This window comes from Trachypithecus francoisi, unplaced genomic scaffold (assembly GCF_009764315.1).
Source record: "Trachypithecus francoisi isolate TF-2019V2 unplaced genomic scaffold, Tfra_2.0 Lachesis_group17, whole genome shotgun sequence".
NCBI lineage: Eukaryota > Metazoa > Chordata > Mammalia > Primates > Cercopithecidae > Trachypithecus > Trachypithecus francoisi.
In genome coordinates this window covers 80,596,738-80,615,036 of record NW_022681462.1, presented here as the reverse complement: position 1 = coordinate 80,615,036, position 18,299 = coordinate 80,596,738, and the positions used below count along the sequence as shown (strand labels likewise).

Sequence of the window (18,299 nt, the reverse complement as noted above, 5' to 3'; positions counted from 1 at the left end):
TCAAAGTAATCCTGTCTCCTTTTCTCAGAAACAAAAGGTTATTAGTCATGAAATAAAATAGGCTGTTACAGCAGGAACACAAAGAGTTAACTGTAAGCAAGCTGTCCCTGGTCTGCCATCCTGGCCTCCCTGGGAGTTCTGTATCATAATCTGCCTCTATATTTAAAGAGCAATGGGAAGCCATTGGATTGTTAGTGTTGGTGAAAATGATTGGGTTTGGATTTTTTTTTTTTCTTGAGCCGGAGTCTCACGCTGGTTGCCCAGGCTGGAGTACAGTGGCATGATCTCGGCTCACTGCAACCTCCACCTCCCAGGTTCAAGCGATTCTCCTACCTCAGCCTCCTGAGAAGCTGAGATTGCAGGTGCCCGCCACCACATCCAGCTAATTTTTATGTTTTTAGTAGAGACGGGGTTTCACCATGTTGGCCAGGCTGGTCTCGAACTCCTGACCTTGTGATCTGCCCGCCTCGGCCTCCCAAAGTGCTGGTATTACAGGCATGAGCCACCATGCCCGGCCAGGTTTGCATTTTTAAAAGAAGATTCAAACTACAGTGTGGAAGAAGGATGGAAGAAGGCAGGAGGATGCAGGAAAAACAAGTTAGAAGTCTGCAGAAGTCCAAGTGAAAGATCATGGTGGACTAAATTAAGTGAAGACTGAGATGGAAAGAGGTAAATGGAGCCCAATAATATTTTAAAAAGTAGAAAGGCTAAGACTGAGTGATGGGATTGTCTGCGGGTAAAAGGGAAGGAATTGATCATGTGTCCCAGATTGCTGGCTTATACATCTCAATGGGTGATAGGTCATTCATTGAGGTAAGGGGAACAAGTTGAGCTTGATGTTCCTTTGAGACACCCAAGTAAAGATGTCAAAAAAGCAGTTGATTGGATACATACGTCTGGATCTCAGAAGAGAGTCCTGAAGAACAGTTGTGGGCGGGTAGGGTTGGATGGCAGGTACTAGTAGGTGAGGTTAAAGACTAGGTGACAGGAGTTTTGAAAACAGACTTCAGTCTTGGACAGCTGGATCTCCCTATCTTTGGTACAAGGAACAAAACTTTTCCTGGGTATGGGTACTCATTTGTTGGGGGAAAAGGTGAAATATGTGTATCAGAGTAAGCAGCGTTTTGAACAGAAAAAGTCAGGCATATGTATTTAACATTAAAACAAGTCTCTGTCCACTTAAAAATTTTTCTTTTTTTGAAACAGAGTCTCACTCTCCAGTCGCCCAGGCTGGAGTGTAGTGGCACAGTCTCAGCTCACTGCAACCTCCGCCTCCCGGCTTCAAGTGATTCTCCTGCCTCAGAGTCCTGAGTAGCTGGGATTACAGGTGCGCACCACCACACCCAGCTAATTTTTTATATTTTTAGTAGAAACAGGGTTTTACCATGTTGGCCAAGCTGGTCTCAAACTCCTGACCTCAAGTGATCCTCCTGCCTTGGCCTCCCAAAGTGCTGGGATTATAGGCATGAGCCACTGTGCCCAGCCACTTTAAGAATTTTCAAGGGACCTAAAAACACGTCTAGAAAGCCAAAACTTTATTAACCATTTTGTATTTAAAATTTCCAATAATAATAATAATAGGTAAGGCCAAATGTGGTGGCTCACACCTGTAATCTCAACACTTTGGGAGGCTGAGGTGGGAGGATCCCTTGAGCTAGGAGTTTGACACCTGCCTGAATAATACAGTGGGACCCCATCTCTACTAAGAAAAAGAAAAAAAAGGCCAGGTGCGGTAGCTCACACCTGTAATCCCAACACTGGGAGGCTGAGGCGGGCAGATCACCTGAGATTAGGAGTTCAAGACCAGCCTGGCCAACATGGTGAAACCCCGTCTCTACTAAAAATACAAAAATTAGCCAGATGTGGTGGTAGGTGTCTGTAATCCCAGCTACTTGGGAGGCCAAGGCAGGAGAATTGCTTGAACCTGGGAGGCGGAGGTTGCATTGAACCAAGATTACACCATTGCACTCCAGCCTGGGGGACAAGAGCAAGACTTCGTCTCAAAAAAAAAAAAAAAAAAGAAAAAAAAAAAAAAACAAAACAAAAAATAGGCTGGATACGGTGGCTCATGCCTGTAATCCCAGCCCTTTGGCAGGCCAAGGTGGGTGGATCACCTGAGGTCAGGAGTTCCAAGACCAGCCTAGTCAACATGGCAAAACCCTGTCTCTACTAAAAATACAAAAATTAGTCGGGCATGGTGGCAGGCACCTGTAGTCCCAGCTACTCAGGAGGCTGAGGCAGGAGAATCACCTGAACCCAGGGGGCAGAGGTTGCAGTGAGCCAAGATTGCGCCACTGCACTCCAGCCTGGGCGACAGAGCGAGACTCCATCTAAAATAATAATAATAATAATAATAGCTAAGATTTATTTAATGCCCTCAATGTGCCAGGCACTATGCTAACTGCTTTGTATGGATTCTCATTTAATCTTCCAAATAGTTCAGTGAGGTAGGTACTATTACTTCCTTCAGTTATACAGCTGAGGAAACTGAAGACTTGAAAGTTAAAACACCCTGGTTTGCTGGGCGCGGTGGCTCAAGCCTGTAATCCCAGCACTTTGGGAGGCCGAGACGGGCGGATCACGAGGTCAGGAGATCGAGACCATCCTGGCTAACACGGTGAAACCCCGTCTCTACTAAAAATACAAAAAACTAGCCGGGCGAGGTGGCGGGCGCCTGTAGTCCCAGCTACTCCGGAGGCTGAGGTGGGAGAATGGGGTAAACCTGGGAGGCAGAGCTTGCAGTGAGCTGAGATCCCGCCACTGCACTCCAGCCTGGGCAACAGAGCAAGACTCCGTCTCAAAAAACAAAACAAAACCAAAAAATAAAACACCCTGGTTTAAGGCCGCTTAGTCAATGAATTGGACTGGAGCATAAGCAATCCAATTTCTGAGTCTAACTCTTAACCCCCAGTATATTGCTTTAATTTTTAAAAACAGACTTTTTAAGAGCAGTTTTAGATTTACAGCAAAACTGAACAAAAAGTGTAATACAAGGAGTTCCCATTTACCCGCCCCCCACCCCCCCACACACAGTCTCTTGTACAGCAAAGTCCTGTACCAGAGTGGTACATTTTTTACAATTAAACCTGAATTGACACGTTATCAAACAAACTACAGTTTACATTAGGATTTACTCTTAGTGTACATTCTGTGGGTTTTGACAAATATATAATGACATGTATTCACCAGTATAGTATCATACAGAGCAGTCTCACTGCCCTAAAAGTCCTGTGTGCTCTGCCTATTCATCCTCCTCTCCTCCCTTAGCCCTAGGAGCCACTGATCTTTTTATTGTCTCCGTAGTTTTATATTTTCCAGAATGTCATATGGTTGGATATTGCCTTTTTTTTTTTTTTTTTTTTTTTTTGGAGACAAGGTCTTGCTTTGTTGCCCAGGCTGGAGTGTAGTGGCACCATCATAGCTCACTGCAGCCTCGAATTCATGGGCTTGAGGGATCCTTCCACCTCAGGTTCCCAAGTAGCTGGGACTACAGACGTGAATCACCATGCCCAGCTAAGTTTTAAATTTTTTGTATAGATGGGGGTCTCACTATTTTGCCCAGGCTGGTCTCGAACTCCTAGCCTTAGGGATCCTCCCCTGCCTTGGCCTCCAAAAGTGCTGGGATTACAAGCATGAGCCATCTCACCTAGCCTAACTTTTTATTACTAAAACTCTTTTATTTCTAAAATTAAGGATATTTTGAGAAGAGGAAAATATTTAAAGCAGTATAGTAATTTTAAAGATATTTAGAGAAAAGGGAAGAAATGAAGCATGGGTAAAAAAAATTAAATGCCGGCTGGGTGTTGTGGCTCATGCCTGTAATCCCAACACTTTGAGAGGCCGAGGCAAGATGATTGCTTAAAGCTAGGAGTTCAAGACCAGCCTGGGCAACATAGTGAGACCCCATCTCTACAAAAAATAAAAAAATTAACTGGTTGTAGTGGTAGCACCTGTAGTCCCAGCTACTTGGGAGGCTGAGGTGGGAGGATCGCTTGAGCCTCGGAAGTTGAGGCTGCAGTGAGCCATGATCATGTCACTACACCTAGCCTAGAAGACAGAACAAGCCCCTGTTTCAAAAGCAAACAAAAATAAAAAAAGTAAATGCCTAAGCATCTCAGCATCACCATAACGTGACCACTGTTAAGATTTTGTTTATTTCCGTTGGGCATTGAGAGTTCATTGTATTGTACAGGAAAGAACACTGTTCTACCAAGACTAGATGGAGTTAGCCCTTTCGGGAAATAGGACACAATTCCCAACAAACATTGAAGCCGTTAGCCACAGCCTGAAGATCTGTTGCTTTACCACCGAAATGCTGCCACCTCCCAGATAGGGTGTGACAAGTGGCCAGCAGCTGTGGATGGCTTCCTGAGAGAGTGGGAGCCAGAGGGAAGCGTGCCAGCCCTGTGGCAATCAAAAGCCAGAATCCAAGCCTCTACAGGGGAGGGGGAGCTGTGTTCCCATACAGGGTTTGGTCCAACCAGATTCTTGACTGCTGGGAAATGACAAAACTCCTTGACCTTTGAGGAGTGGATCCAGCATCAAACTGGTATAGTCTTCGTGTGACAGGCCACTCTGATTTTGAGATTCCTCACTTGATGTGGGCATTGAGAACAATTTTCAGGATTTCACTGCTGGTCTCTGAGAAGACTTTGCCCTGCTTTGGTTTTAGAGGTTTGGCACATCATAGTCCAGGGTGGAACCAAGACTTCTATTCAGTAGGATTCTGGAAATCTGCCCCCACCCCCACCATAGGACCTGGCATTGATGAGGCAGGTTGGAGGGCTCAGCATGTGATTGCAGTGTTTCCCATCAAGGGTACCTCTGCCTTCTTTATTCCTCTAGCCCATTTTAATTTCTCCATGTGGAGGTTTTAGGATCTATGCCTTTGCATTGCCCACCGCCCTAATCTAAGCTCCCTTCACCTCATGACTCCACAGGTCTCCCTCTCATCTCTGCCTTATCAGCTGTCCTCCACATTTGTCAAATACATCCCTGAGCAGGGTTCCTTGCTCTGAAATCTCAAAAGGTTTTCCAATGTCCAAAGCGTGAGGGTCCAAATATCTTTGAGGCTTTAAAAGCCTTATCATAGGGTTCCTGTGCTTTTTGATCATCATGACCCCACACCTGCCCTTGTCTCTCCCTTTCTGCCACCCGATGAGGCGTACCTGCTACTCTAGAAATAACAGGTTATTGCCCCAAACACACCTTTGCTTTTTCCTCTCCCTATATTTTCTATCAAGCCTTTCTGCATAGGCCTCAGTTTCCTTATCTATTAAACAGAGAAAATAATGCCTACCCAACAGTATTGTTGCAGAGATTAAGTAACAAATATACACTTTTAGTCATGTGCAACACATAATCACCTCCCCCCACCCCATGTAGTTATTATGAGTATCATTGTTGTCTTCCTTGCTCATGTTTGGTAAGTAAGGTACTACTTTTTTACTTTTTTTTTTAAGACTTCATTTTTTAGAGCAGTTTTAGGTTCACAGCAAAATTGAGCAAAAGATACAGAGATTTTCCATTGTCCCCACTCCTCTCATACACAGCCTTCTCCACTATCAACATTCCCCACCAGAGTGGTAAATTTGTTATAAATGATGAACTTACATTGATACATTGATATCACCCAAAGTCCACAGTTTACATTAGGGCTCACTCTTGGTATTGTACATTCTCTAGGTTTGGAGAAATGTTTAATGTCATGTATCCATTATAGTACACAGACAAAGATGGTTTCATAGCCCTAAAAATCTTTTTCTGTGCTCTGCCCATTCCTCCCTCCCTCCCCCAAGCCCGACTCATTTTTAGCCCAATCAGCTTGCCTCGAACTACCTTCAGGAGGTCTCCCTGATTGCGGCGGCTATCACTAATCCCTCCTTCCCCACTAGTGCTGTAGCACTTTATTTCTACTTCTATTATAGCCCTTACTCCAACGGCTTGATATTCATTACTGATATGTGTGCTTGGGTTACTTACACTTGTCACTTATGAGTTCTTGAGGACAGGAACTACATATCTTGTACCCCATCCATGGCAAGTAGCAGTTCACAAATTGGTGCTCAGTCAGTTAACTGTTGGTTTCAATGGGTGGAGGGCTGAAGGGTAGGTCTTAGCCCCAGCCCTTCCTATTCTTCGGTTTTTCTGTCAGAGAAGGGGTACCTTCTAGCCACCTTCAGTTCCAGGACCTTGCTCCAGACAAGCTGGAAAATCTAGGAACTGACCATTTTAGCAAGTTTAATCCAGAGGGCTGGATTTAATGTCCTACTTGGGGCAAAACCAGGCAGGATCTACTTCCCATCAAGGAGCTCTGCACTCCAGCAGCTGGCTTTAATTTGGATTGTCCAGGGCTAGGTGCATTCAGCTGGGGTTGGGTGGGTTTCCTCAGGTCTGCGTTTGTCACGCACACCCCGTCAGAAGTTAATGCAACCACGGCAGGGAGTGACCACAAGAGGGCAGTATAGACCCATTACAATGCGGTCAACTTGCACACGGGACTGAAAGAAGATTAAGGTTTCAAAGCAGAAAGAGTAATAATCAGAAAAAAGGGAGGATTGTGAAAGAGTTAGGAGCAGCAAGCTGGTTTCGCTCACCGACATTCCTGGGCCCAAGACCTGGCAGCAGCAAGTTAGCCAGGGACACTGGTCAGGCCCAAATGGTGCTCCCAACTCTCCTCCCAAACTGTCTTTTCCAGTGCTTAGTTTTACCTAGAGAAAGTCGCTCTCCATTTATAATGCCAATATTCTATGGAGGACTTTGGGTATTGCCTATTTATTCCTTACACACTGTATTGCAGCTTTACAGTTTACAGAGGATTTTTTCACACCTGTTAAAAAAAATCTGAATCCCCTATTAGACTTAAAAGGTAAAAAGGGATGTTAATTACCTCTGTTTAAAGAAACTGAGGCGCTCGGCATGGTGACTCATGCACGCCTGTAATCCCAGCATTTTGGGAGGCTGAGGTGGGTGGATCGCCTGAGGTCAGGAGTTCGAGACCAGCCTGGCCAATATGGTGAACTATCGTCTCTACTAAAAATACAAAAATGAACCAGGTGTGGTGGCCCCTGCCTGTAGTCCCAGCTACTCAGGCTGAGGCAGGAGAATCGCTTGAACCCAGGAAGCAGAGGTTGCAGTAAGCCCAGATTGCATCACTGCACTCCAGCCTGGGCATTGCAGTGAGACTCCGTCTCAAAAAAAAAAAAAAAAAAGAAAGAAAGAAACCGAGGCTAGACACATGAAGTGACTTGCTCAAAGGCACACTGAGTTTGTGATGGAACCAAATTTAGATGTGAGTTTCTTTCATTTCTGTTTCTTTGCTTATTCCTTCTAGTTTTCAATTGTTTATGTTTGTAAGCTTAGTGAGTTTTTAAGAGCAAGGACCGTATCTGATTCCTCTTTATATCCCAGAATGGTGCCCCTTAATCTTTAGGGCTATGGCTGGGTGTGTTGTATAACACCTTCTCCAGAGTTAGAGTCCATGATCTATCTCTTATCCTCCATGAATAATTCTGTGATTTTGAGGCACAGCTCTAACAAAGACAGTGGTGTCTATGAGTGATCCTACTGGCTGAGCATTTCAACAAGGGCCGCCACTTGGCTGCGTCCTTCGTAATACAGGGAGGGTGTAAGACAGTTTTCCAAAATGTGCATGAGTGTCCCTGGTGTCATGAGAGTCGACTTTAGGGGATGAGGATGAAAATGTTTAATTTTAGTAGCTACACATATAAATACATATAAACAATATAAATGTAATATGTCACATTACATATATTAAAATATATATGTATAAATATATACACACATATGTATTGTAGCTTAGAATGAAGTTAACTTTTTTATTTCAACAGATTTTAGGGTACAGGTAAGTTTTTGGTTACATGGGTAAATTCTTTTTTTTTAAATAGAGATGGGGTCTTGATATGTTGCCCAAGCTGGCCTTGAACTCCTGGGCTTGAGAACCGCCCACCTTAGCCTCCCAAAGGGCTGGGATTACAGATGTGAGCCACCACACCCATCCCATGGATAAGTTCTTTAGTGGTGATTTCTAAAGAGATTTTAGTGTACCTATCACCTGAGCAGTGTACAATGTACCCAATACATAGTCTTTTATCCTTCACCATCCTCCGAGCCTTCCCCAGTCAAGTCCCCAAAATCCATTATAGAACTCATGCCTTTGCATCCTCATGGCTTAGCTCCTACTTATAAGTGAGAACATATAATGTTTGGTTTTCCATTCCTGAGTTACTTAACTTAGAATAATGACCAGAATTGGGTTAACTTTTAAATTGTGTTTATTTAAGAAAAATATTATGTAAATAATAGTATGGTGGTATGCAACAAGGCAGAAAGCCTGAAGCAGGTATACCAATGACAAGTTCAAGGAATTGTGGTGAGGTGGGAAAATGTAACAAAACTCATTAGTCACAAAACTCACTTCAAGTCTGGCTCTGTCACACTTAAGCCATGTAACCCTGATTAAACTGCTGACCTTAAATGAGCCTGTTTCCTCATCTGTGAAGTTGAAAACTCCTACCCTCCTAAAGTCACATTAAAATATGTAGAAGCATGCTGAAGCCCGGAACACACTGTGCAAATAGCCCGTGGGGCTGATATCCCAATTTCCTCTTTTACAAGGTCTATCCAGGGCTTCCTCTTCACCACTCCAGACAGTGCCTCCCAAGTGGCCCCTATTTCCCAGGATCCCAAGGACCGAGTTCTGTTTAGTTTGTTGTCCACACCTGGGTCTGCCATTCTGAGGGTGGGAGGCGGGAGGGGCTGGAGAAATCCTGGAATCAGTCTGGGAACAAGTCCCAACACATGTCACTGTTTGCTTTGTCATCCTGATTCAATGACCTCATACAAGGAAGGGAGGGAGCAGAAGGAGCTGTTCCCTTCCAGATACCTAAGGAGGCTTCTGACATCTACTGTTTTCCTTGGCACGAGAAGAGCAGGAGCTGGGCTGTGATTTTTAAGGTCTGAGCTAATCTTGGAAGTGGTGAACAGCACCTCCCACAGCTGGCCAGACTGCTGCTTGGGGAACTGCCTTGAGCAAAGGGGCAGAGGGAGCTGGAATGGGCATCAGAACGCAGGCTGCTGCCCCTGCTCCTTGAAAGGGTTTCAGAACACACTGCCCTATCCATCCCCAGGATCTCACCAATCTTAGTACTAAGAATGCTAAGAATGGGCATGTCGCCCAGTTAGAGAGAAAAAGCCTGAGGCTAGGACAGCTTTTTTTTTTTTTTTTTTTTTTTTTTTTTTTTTAGAAAGAGTCTCGCTCTGTTGCCCAGGCTTGAGTGCAGTGGAGTGATTTTTGACTCACTGCAATCTCCACCTCCGGGTTCAAGTGATTCTCATGCCTCAGCCTCCCAAGTAGCTGGGATTACAGGCGCCCGCCTCCATGCCTGGCTAATTTTTGTATTTTTGGTAGAGACGGGGTTTCACCATGTTGGCCAAGCTGGTCTTAAACTCCCGACCTCAGGTGATCTGCCTGCCTCGGCCTCCCAAAGTGCTGGGATTACAGGTGTGAGCCACCGCACCTGGCCTAGGACAACTCTTGAACGGATTCTTAGCCTGGCCCCTCATGGGACATTCAACTGGGGTTGACAGAGGCTTCATTGACCCCAGGGCCAGAGAATGTAATGGTCCTCACGCACTCATACATTTAATGCATATATTTTTTGAGCACCTACTGTGTACCAGGCCTTTTGGGGAAATGAGGCAGCCATGTTGTATCAAAAGGCTAGACAGGACTTTCGAGTCACCTTTTTACCAACAGGAGTCCATCCTTATCCCACTCCCTCTACCATCCTGGACATAATTAAGGTTTAAACAAATTATTTTGTTGGCCAAAAAAATTGAATTTAGTAACTATTCATTTCCAAGTTTTTGGCAATCACATATTTACATATCTGCAAATAAATTCTGATCAAATAACACAAGATAATAGCTAACATTAGTACACTGAGTTAATATCCAGTTAGAAAAAAGCAAAGAAATTCAACGTTTTAGCTATCCTGTTTATTCTGGTTGGGCTTTTTTCAATTTAAAAAGTGGCTGGCTGACTACATGGGGAGTCAGTTCAAGGTTTTAGAAGCGGTGACATAACCGCTGGGTTTTGAAGGAGAAGAGTTCACAAGCAGAGCGAGTGGATGCTACCGGCAGAGGAGGCAGAATGGTCCAGGTGCTAGTCCTGACACCTCCATCCCCAGGTTGATCGACTGAATCAAGCTGTGGCTTGAACTCAATGGGCAGGAGCCAGAGTTTGGAATGGAACTAACGATGGTGGAAGTGAGAACCAGAAAGTGTATGGTTGAATGTTCTAGTCTTTCCATATCATAGTCCTGGAGAAATTGAGGCAGGGAATCCCACTGAAGTCCTCTTGGTTCCCAAGGCAGGAGGAGAAAAGAACACAGCAAAGGATAAACCAAAATTCTGCCCCAGAACTGGCCTGGAACCTGTCTCCCACCCTGGCTGCCCCACCCTTCAGCTCCAAGAGCAAACCATTTATTTTCTATGATTTTTAAAAATTGGCTCATCTCATAAACGTTCCAGAGTCGGAACAAGCTGTGCCATGGCGAAACAAAAACCGCCGAACAAATAAACAAGACAGGCTGTGAGGCTGGGGAAAGCGCTGGACGCGGGCCCCCACCAGGTCCAAGGGTTTCGGCAAGTCTGTTGAGTCTGGGCCTCTGTTTCTTCCTCTCTAATCGGAGGGGTGGGATAATCGGAGTTTTGGGGTCTCTTCCAGTTCTGTGACCGAAACAAGTTGCACAGAGAGGGGAAGAATGCAAAGCTGCCAGTTCAGAAGCCTCCTTCCCTCCCACTGCATGGTGAGGCTAAGAGCTGGGAGCAAGGTGCATCTCCTCCTAGGCAAAAATTGAAACCAGACGTCAGCCATTTGCTTGTTCACTCATCCGACACTGGGTATCCAGTGCTGGGTGCTCCGCTGCCCCTTCCCTCAAGGAGCACACACGGAGTTATGAGGTGGTCTAGCAGAGGAGAGAAGGGACAGATAGTTCCTTGCATGCACCGAGGCCCTGCCCACCCGGGGCCTTTGTTCCTGCTGTTCCACCACCTAGATTGTCAACCTCTCCCTCCTTCTTGTTCTTCAGGGCCAGCTTAAATGTTATTTCCTTGGAAGGCTTTCCCTGAGCACCCTGTATAGGGCAGGCCCACCCCCTCCCATCTCTCCCATCTCTACTGCCACACTCCATTCCCCTCACAGAATTTATACTGTTTGGAATTATGCCTGCCTGCTTATTTAGTCATTTATTTTCCATATTCTGACTAGAAGATAAGCTACGTGAGAGTAAGAATTCTGTTTGTATTTATCACTTCTGGGCAATTAGCAGCATATACTTGGAAAGTATGTGAATAATTTTTTGGCAGGTGCCAGGGTTTCTACATAGACCTCATTTAAGTCCCCTTAACATCCCTAAGAGAGAGACATTGTATTACTATCTTCCTTTTAGGGTGAGGAGACAGAAGCCTAGGGATGAAATATCTTGCAGCTGGGAGCCTGGATTTGAACCTGTGTCTAAGTCAGGGCTCTTTCTACTTCGCCATGGTGTGGGGGCAGAGGACACCAGGCTCTGGGCATGGCGCCTTGGCTCTTTTTTTCTTTTTTAACTTTTTCTTTGAAATAATTTTAATTTACTGAAAAACTGCAAGGCTGGTGCATAGAACTCCTTCACTCAGGTTCACCAAATGTTAACACTTTGCTACATTTTAATATTCTCTCTGAGTGTGTACATACCTGTGTATACTTATTTTCTTTTTTTGAACCACTTGAGAGTAAGTTGCAGACACTATACCTTTTACCCTTAAATACTTTCTCAAGAACACAGTCATTCTATTACATAGTCAGGGAATTTAACATCAATATAATACTTATTTTATTTTATTTTTGGAGACAGGGTCTTGCTCTGTCACCCAGGCAGGAGTGCAGTGGTGTGATCATAGCTCACCGTGGCCTCAAACTCCTCCTGGGCAATCAAGCAATTCTCCTGCCTCAGCCTCTCGAGTAGCTGGGACTATAGGTGCACACCACCGTGCCTGGCTAATTTTTAAATTTTTTTTTGTAGAGACAGGGTCATGCTCTGTTGCCCAGGCTGGTCTCAAACTCCTGGCTTCAAGCAATCCACCCACCTTGACCTCCCAAAATGCTGGGATTACAGGCATGAGCCCCATTTAAAACTACTATTTAATATATACTCAATATTAAAATTTATCCAATTCTCCAAATAATGCCCTTAATAGAGATTTTTTTCTCTTGCCCAGAATCCAATCCAGATCATACATTCCATGTAGTCATTGTCTCTCTTTAATTTTTAATTTAGAAGAGTTCTCAGCCTTTCCTTGTCTTTCATGACATTGATATTTTTCAAGAGTATACGCCAGTTGTTTTATAGAATGCCCCTCAATTTGAGCTAGTCTGATGTGTGCTTATAATTAGACCCAGGTTAGGCATTTGCTGGCAGGAATCTCACGGAAGTGGTGCTGGGGCCTCAGTACATCCTATCAGGAGCCATGTGATGTCTGTTTGTCCCAGGCCTGGTGATGTTAACTTTGATCTCGTGCTTAAGAAGATATTTGCCAAGTTTCTCCACGGAAAAGTTATTATTTTTTCCTTTTATAATTAATAAGTAATTGGGGGGGATATTGAAGTCTGTGACTATCTTGTCCTTATCAAACTTGCATCCTTTAATGATTCTTGACTGAATCAATTATTACTATGACAGTTGCAAAATAGAGCTTTTGTTTTGTTTTGTTTTTAGAGAGAGAGAGGACCTCACGTTGTTGCTCAGGCTGGAGTGGCGTGATCATAGCTCACTGTAACCTCAAAAGGCCTGGGCCCAGATGATCCTCCCACCCCATCCTCCCAAAGGGCTGGGATTATAGGTGGAAGCCACCACACCTGGCCCTAAATCAAGACCTTGGTTCTGGTTTTCAGTCTGGTGCCTCTATTGCAAGATGATAGGGTGAAATGGAAGGGCAGGTGGAGCAGGAGATCTAATTAGGCGTACAGTTTGTTTCTCAAATGGCTATTGAGGTAGAAGGTGACTGCTACTGACTTTCTGACCTTACTTACTAAGTAAAACTCTGGAGAATCGATGGGATTTTACATGATAAAAGGTATTAATTCCTAATGCAATTATTTCCATTTACCTACCCAGCACTTACTAAATCTCAAACATCACACCAGCCATTTAGTGTACATGGTTTTACTTAGTCCTCAGAACCTCTATGAGAGCGTATTGTTTCCAATTTATAGATGAGGAAGCAAACTAAGACTCAGCAAGGTTAAGGCACGCGCCTGAAGTCGCACAGCTGGGAAGTGTAAGACTCGATTCAAATCAAGATCTGCTGGGTTCCAAAGTGCTTGCTGTTTTCAGTGGGAAGGAGCTCTGGGTGGCAGTCTGCCTTGATACACGTTTCAGGTAATGCCAGTTTTCAACTATTCATCATCTTAGAAATGAGGTATGCTCCAAAAGTGGATGTCAAACCTGGGTGTCCAAGTCTGGCAAAAGACTGGTGAGGTCCTCAGTATAGTTATCTATGGCACCAGCCAGGTGGTCCTTACAGATAACTGCTCTGTGAGTGGCGCCCTGGCTGGGAGAGCCTCTTGGGTTACTCTGCTGTTGACTCCTTCAGCTCAGGTGGCAGAGCCATCCCCAGACAGTGACTCATCCATTCCCCTTGCCCAGTATTGCTACATCTCCTGCGCTTAGAAAGGCAGGAAACTGAACTCTGGTGTTTTAGAAAGCCTCTCAACAATAACCTTGATTAAAAGGGGATTTTCCAGTTAACCCTGGAGAATTTCAGTTAACCAAAGACTTATTGTATTCTAGTTCTCTGAAATGTAGTAATCCACATACAGTGTGTATTTATGGTAATTCTCATACATCAGACAATTCAATTAAACAGGATTTCCCCACCATTTAGAATAAGCCACAGAACCACAGAATTACCAAGCTTTTAAAAAAGGCCTTGGGGATCATTTAATGGGATCCTTCATTGTACAGATGAGGAAACTGAGGTCCCAGAGAAGGGATATAACTTATTGAAGATTATTTAGCTCATTACTGGTATAACCAGAACTAGAAACTCCCAATCCAAAGTGCTTTCTGTCACCTAAGAATGATCACAAAGCAGGAAATCTTTATATCCAGGGTTACCTGCAGGCTAAACTTAGCCTGCAGTGGTATTTTGTTTGGTTTGCACAGTATTTTAGAAGTTGGCAATTTTAATCTAAAATCCAAATTTGGTATTTCTTTTTTTTTTTTTTTTTTTTTTTTTTTTTTTTTTTGAGGCGGTGTCTCGCTCTGTCGCCCGGACTGGAGTGCAGTGGCCGGGTTTCGGCTCACTGCAAGCTCCGCCTCCCGGGTTCACGCCATTCTCCTGCCTCAGCTTCCCGAGCAGCTGGGACTACAGGCGCCCGCCACCTCGCCCAGCTAGTTTTTTGTATTTTTTTTAGTAGAGACGGGGTTTCACCGTGTTAGCCAGGATGGTCTCGATCTCCTGACCTCGTGATCCGCCCGTCTCGGCCTCCCAAGTGCTGGGATTACAGGCTTGAGCCACGCGCCCGGCCGGTATTTCTTAAAAAAAAAAAAAAAAAAAGGAAACTCTGGACACACTGGGCCTGATATCAATAAAGGGGGTCTAAGTAGTAACAAAAATCCTCTAGACTGGGGACCTGGGGTCGAGACGCCACGTCCTGCCACTCCCTATCACTGCGCACCTGCCCTGCCTCACCCACGTCACGACCTGCCTGGACCCTGTAGGCACTGGAATGTGGGCTCTCTGCTTCTGGGTGAAGGGTGCTCCTTGGTTAATTTTTAAAAGGAGAGCTCAAGTGAGCCAGATTGTAAAATAGGGGAGACCATGAGGAATCAGAAGCACTTGTGTTAAGTGCCAGGCTGTAGCAAAAGGGGTCCCAGCTGGCCCTGAGCAAGCTCAGATCAGGGGCTGGGAAAGACCTCTGGGAGCTTCTCATTTGGGTAAAGAATGTGAACAGTTAAATAACCATAGGAGGGATGTCACTTGGCAAGACTGGGGGAATTGGCAGAGTGAATGGAACAGGCAAGATGTGCTAACGCAGCTCAAAGGGTCTATATTCAAAGGAAGTCTCTAATGGAGGTGAGTCTTGGTTCAGATATCAACCATTTTAGAGGATGGAGAGACTATGGGCAGAGAAAACAGCCACGGAGCTCCTGGGACCGTTAGACCTGAGGGCTAGGAATAGATGACTAGAGATGGGAAAAGGAAGGAAGAGTTGGATACCAGAGCAACACCCCAAAGGAGGCATGCACAGGGTTTGGTGCCTACATGCAGGTAGAAGAGGAAGGGAGAAGAGTCAAAGTTGATGAAAGCTTTGTGCCTGGGTGAGACTGGTCATGTACCAAACAGAAAAGGGAAACCAGCTGGGAAAGCTGCTTTGGGGGAAGATGAGGAACTCATTTTTAGATATGTTGAGTTTGAGATGACAACAGGATTTAAGTTTAGAGTTGTCCAACGGGCAGCTGAAATTGGGACTGGGAGTCAAGAGGTCAGAGCTGGTAACCTAGAGGAGACAACTGGAACCACCAAAAGCAATGAGGTTCCTCTCCCAGAGGCAGGAGGCTGGGAACAGGGAACTGAAGGCAGCATGATAAACGCTGGATAATAGGCACCCTTGAAAAAAAAAAAATAGAAAGCCCAGGACTGGGCATGATGGCTCACACCTGTAGTCCCAGCACTTTGGGAAGCCAAGGTGGGCAGATCACTTGAGGTCAGGAGTTCGAGACCAGCCTGGCTAACATGCCAAAATCCTGTCTCTACTAAAAATACAGAAATTAGCCGGCACTGGTGGTGCATGCACCACCTGTAATCTCAGCTACTTGGGAGTCTGAGGGGCAGCAGAATCACTTGAACATGGGAGGTGGAGGCTGCAGTGAGCTGCGCCACTGCCCTTCAGCCTGAGAGACAGAGCAGGACTCCATCTTTAAAAAATAATAATAAAATAAAGCTCAGGAAAGGAAAAGGAGCCAGCACTAGTGAAGAAGCAATCAGAGGGGCAGGAAGAGAACCAAGCTGGAGTAAAACTGCAGACATCTCCCAAGGCCAGGAGAAGTCATTAGGACAGTAACCGTAGGGTACGCCAGAGAAAATGCAAACTCTAATAAAGACGGAGGAAGGCAAGTTTGCAGGTGGTAGGGATGGAGTCCGTGGGGTGGATGAGACTGAGGAACCCTTTTTAACACCTGTGGGAAAAGGGGCTGCGGACTGAAGAGCAGACTGGCCTCCAAGGCTGACTCCCAAGCTAGCTGCTCTGCCTTTGCCTGGGGATGGTCTCTTGACTGCTCACTCATTATTCTGGAGATAGGATGGCTTATCTCACATCACTGCCTTATTTTGGACTCAGTTTACCCATCTTTATTTTTTATTTATTTATTTTTTTGAGATAAGTCTTGCTCTGTTGCCCAGGCTGGACTGCAGTGGTGCCATCTGGGCTCACTGCAACCTCCATCTCCTGGCTTCAAGCAATTCTCGTGTCTCAGCCTCCTGAGTAGCTGGTATTACTGGCATGTGCCACCACACCTGGCTAATTTTTGTATTTTTAGTAGAGACGGGGTTTCACCATGTTGGCCAGGCTATTCTGGAACTCCTGACCTCAAGTGATCCACCCGCCTCAGCCTCCCAAAGTGCTGGGATTACAGGTGCCCAGTTGCAGTTTACCCATCTTTAGTTTAAAAATCACAAAACTTTATTGGATGCTGCCCACCCTGAGGGGCAACAGACAAGTGTGAGTTACTCAAAAGAAGTAAATGAGGCCTTCTCCTTTGACAGGGAGGTGCATGTGAAAGGTGCCTCCCTGTGCACTGACTCAGTCTTGTGAGGGAAGCTTTATTACAGTTCCCCATTGCACAGATGAAGCTGGGGCTCAGGGAGGCCAAGGGAATGAAACTACCAAGTATGTGATTGGAACCCAAGTCTCCTGGAATCCAAATGCAGTGTCCTTTCCACTACTAGATGCCTGCAGGACCCAGGTAATGAACTAGGCCAGAGACAGGACAGCTACCAATGTGACCTCCATCTGCCCACGTGGGGGTGAGATCCTTACCCACACAAAGACAGTTTTAAAAACATTGATTAAATGTAACGAGGCTGGGGCTGGGGCAGGCTGGCTCACGTCTGTAATCCCAACACTTTGGGAGGTCAAGGAGGGCGGATAGCTTGAGGTCAGGAGTTTGAGACCAGCCTGGCCAACATGGTGAAATCCTGTCTCTACTAAAAATGTAAAAATTAGCTGGGTGTGGTGGTGGGTGCCTGTAGTCCCAGTTACTTGGGAGGCTGAGGCAGGAGAATCTCTTGAACCCGGGAGGCAGAGGTTGCAGTGAGCCGAGATCGCGCCACTGCACTCCAGACGGGGCGACAGAGCAAGACTCGGTCTCAAAAAAAAAAAAAAAAAAAAAAGAGGCCGATAGAGGGAGAGGGGACCCAAACATAGGGAGCAGTGAGTCGGTTTGGGATGAAACTGGCAGGAGCAGGCAGATACACACAGTATTCGACCTCGGAGCTGGGCTTTTAGCCTGGGGTCCTGGCGCCCCTAGGGTGTCAGGAGGTGACGGGCCTGAAGCTACAGGCAGAATCCCAGTGTCCGTGTGGGCCGAAGGCTTGCTCTGGACACTTTCATCAGATTCTCAAAGGGGCCCATGTCCAGAAAAAAAACGTGTTAACCTCCGATATGGAAGCATCTGCATCCCCTGCCCGGATCCGGGACACTATGGTGCAATGTATCCCCCGTCCCCGTCACTTTTTCTAAATCCTTGCCTAGAAATCCCGCGCGGCTGGACTCTTTCACCCTGCACGGGGGAGAAGCCCTCCTCGGGAGCCTGTATGGGGGCAGGCCTGGCCGAGTGGCTCCTCTAAGACGCAGGCGCGGCCGGAGGGCGCGGGGCTCGGGCAGGATCGCGCCGCCGCCGGGCCGGGAGGGGGCTGCGGGCGCGCGGCGGATGTCACGGCTTACCTCAGAGCCCAAATTAGAAGGCTGAAAAAAATCACAGCAGGAAATAATGTGCTGCCTAAAATAGAAGCATCAACTGGGAGAGAGGCCGGGGAGTAGGTGGCATCTGAGGCTCCCACCGCGTCCTCCCCAGCGGCTGCCTGACGCGGCGTCAGAGGCGCGCGGGTGGCGCCCGGCCAGAGGGGCCGAGGGGCCCGGGCGGCGCAGGGCCGTAGGAGGCTGAGAGCAGGGCACCGCCCCTCCGCCCCCTCCCCTGCTCCCCACACCCCTTCCCTCCTCCTCTCTTTCCCTC

At 46.2% G+C, this 18,299-nt stretch overlaps 1 long non-coding RNA gene across 1 annotated transcript; it reads right to left on the bottom strand.

Annotated features, from left to right (window-relative positions):
- Positions 1 to 10,005: 10,005 nt before the first annotated feature.
- Positions 10,006 to 18,218, bottom strand: LOC117062544. The gene is made up of 2 exons (XR_004428426.1): positions 18,011 to 18,218; positions 10,006 to 10,991 (listed from the first exon to the last, which is right to left on the bottom strand). It is a non-coding gene; the product is annotated as an uncharacterized LOC117062544 (long non-coding RNA).
- Positions 18,219 to 18,299: the final 81 nt, after the last annotated feature.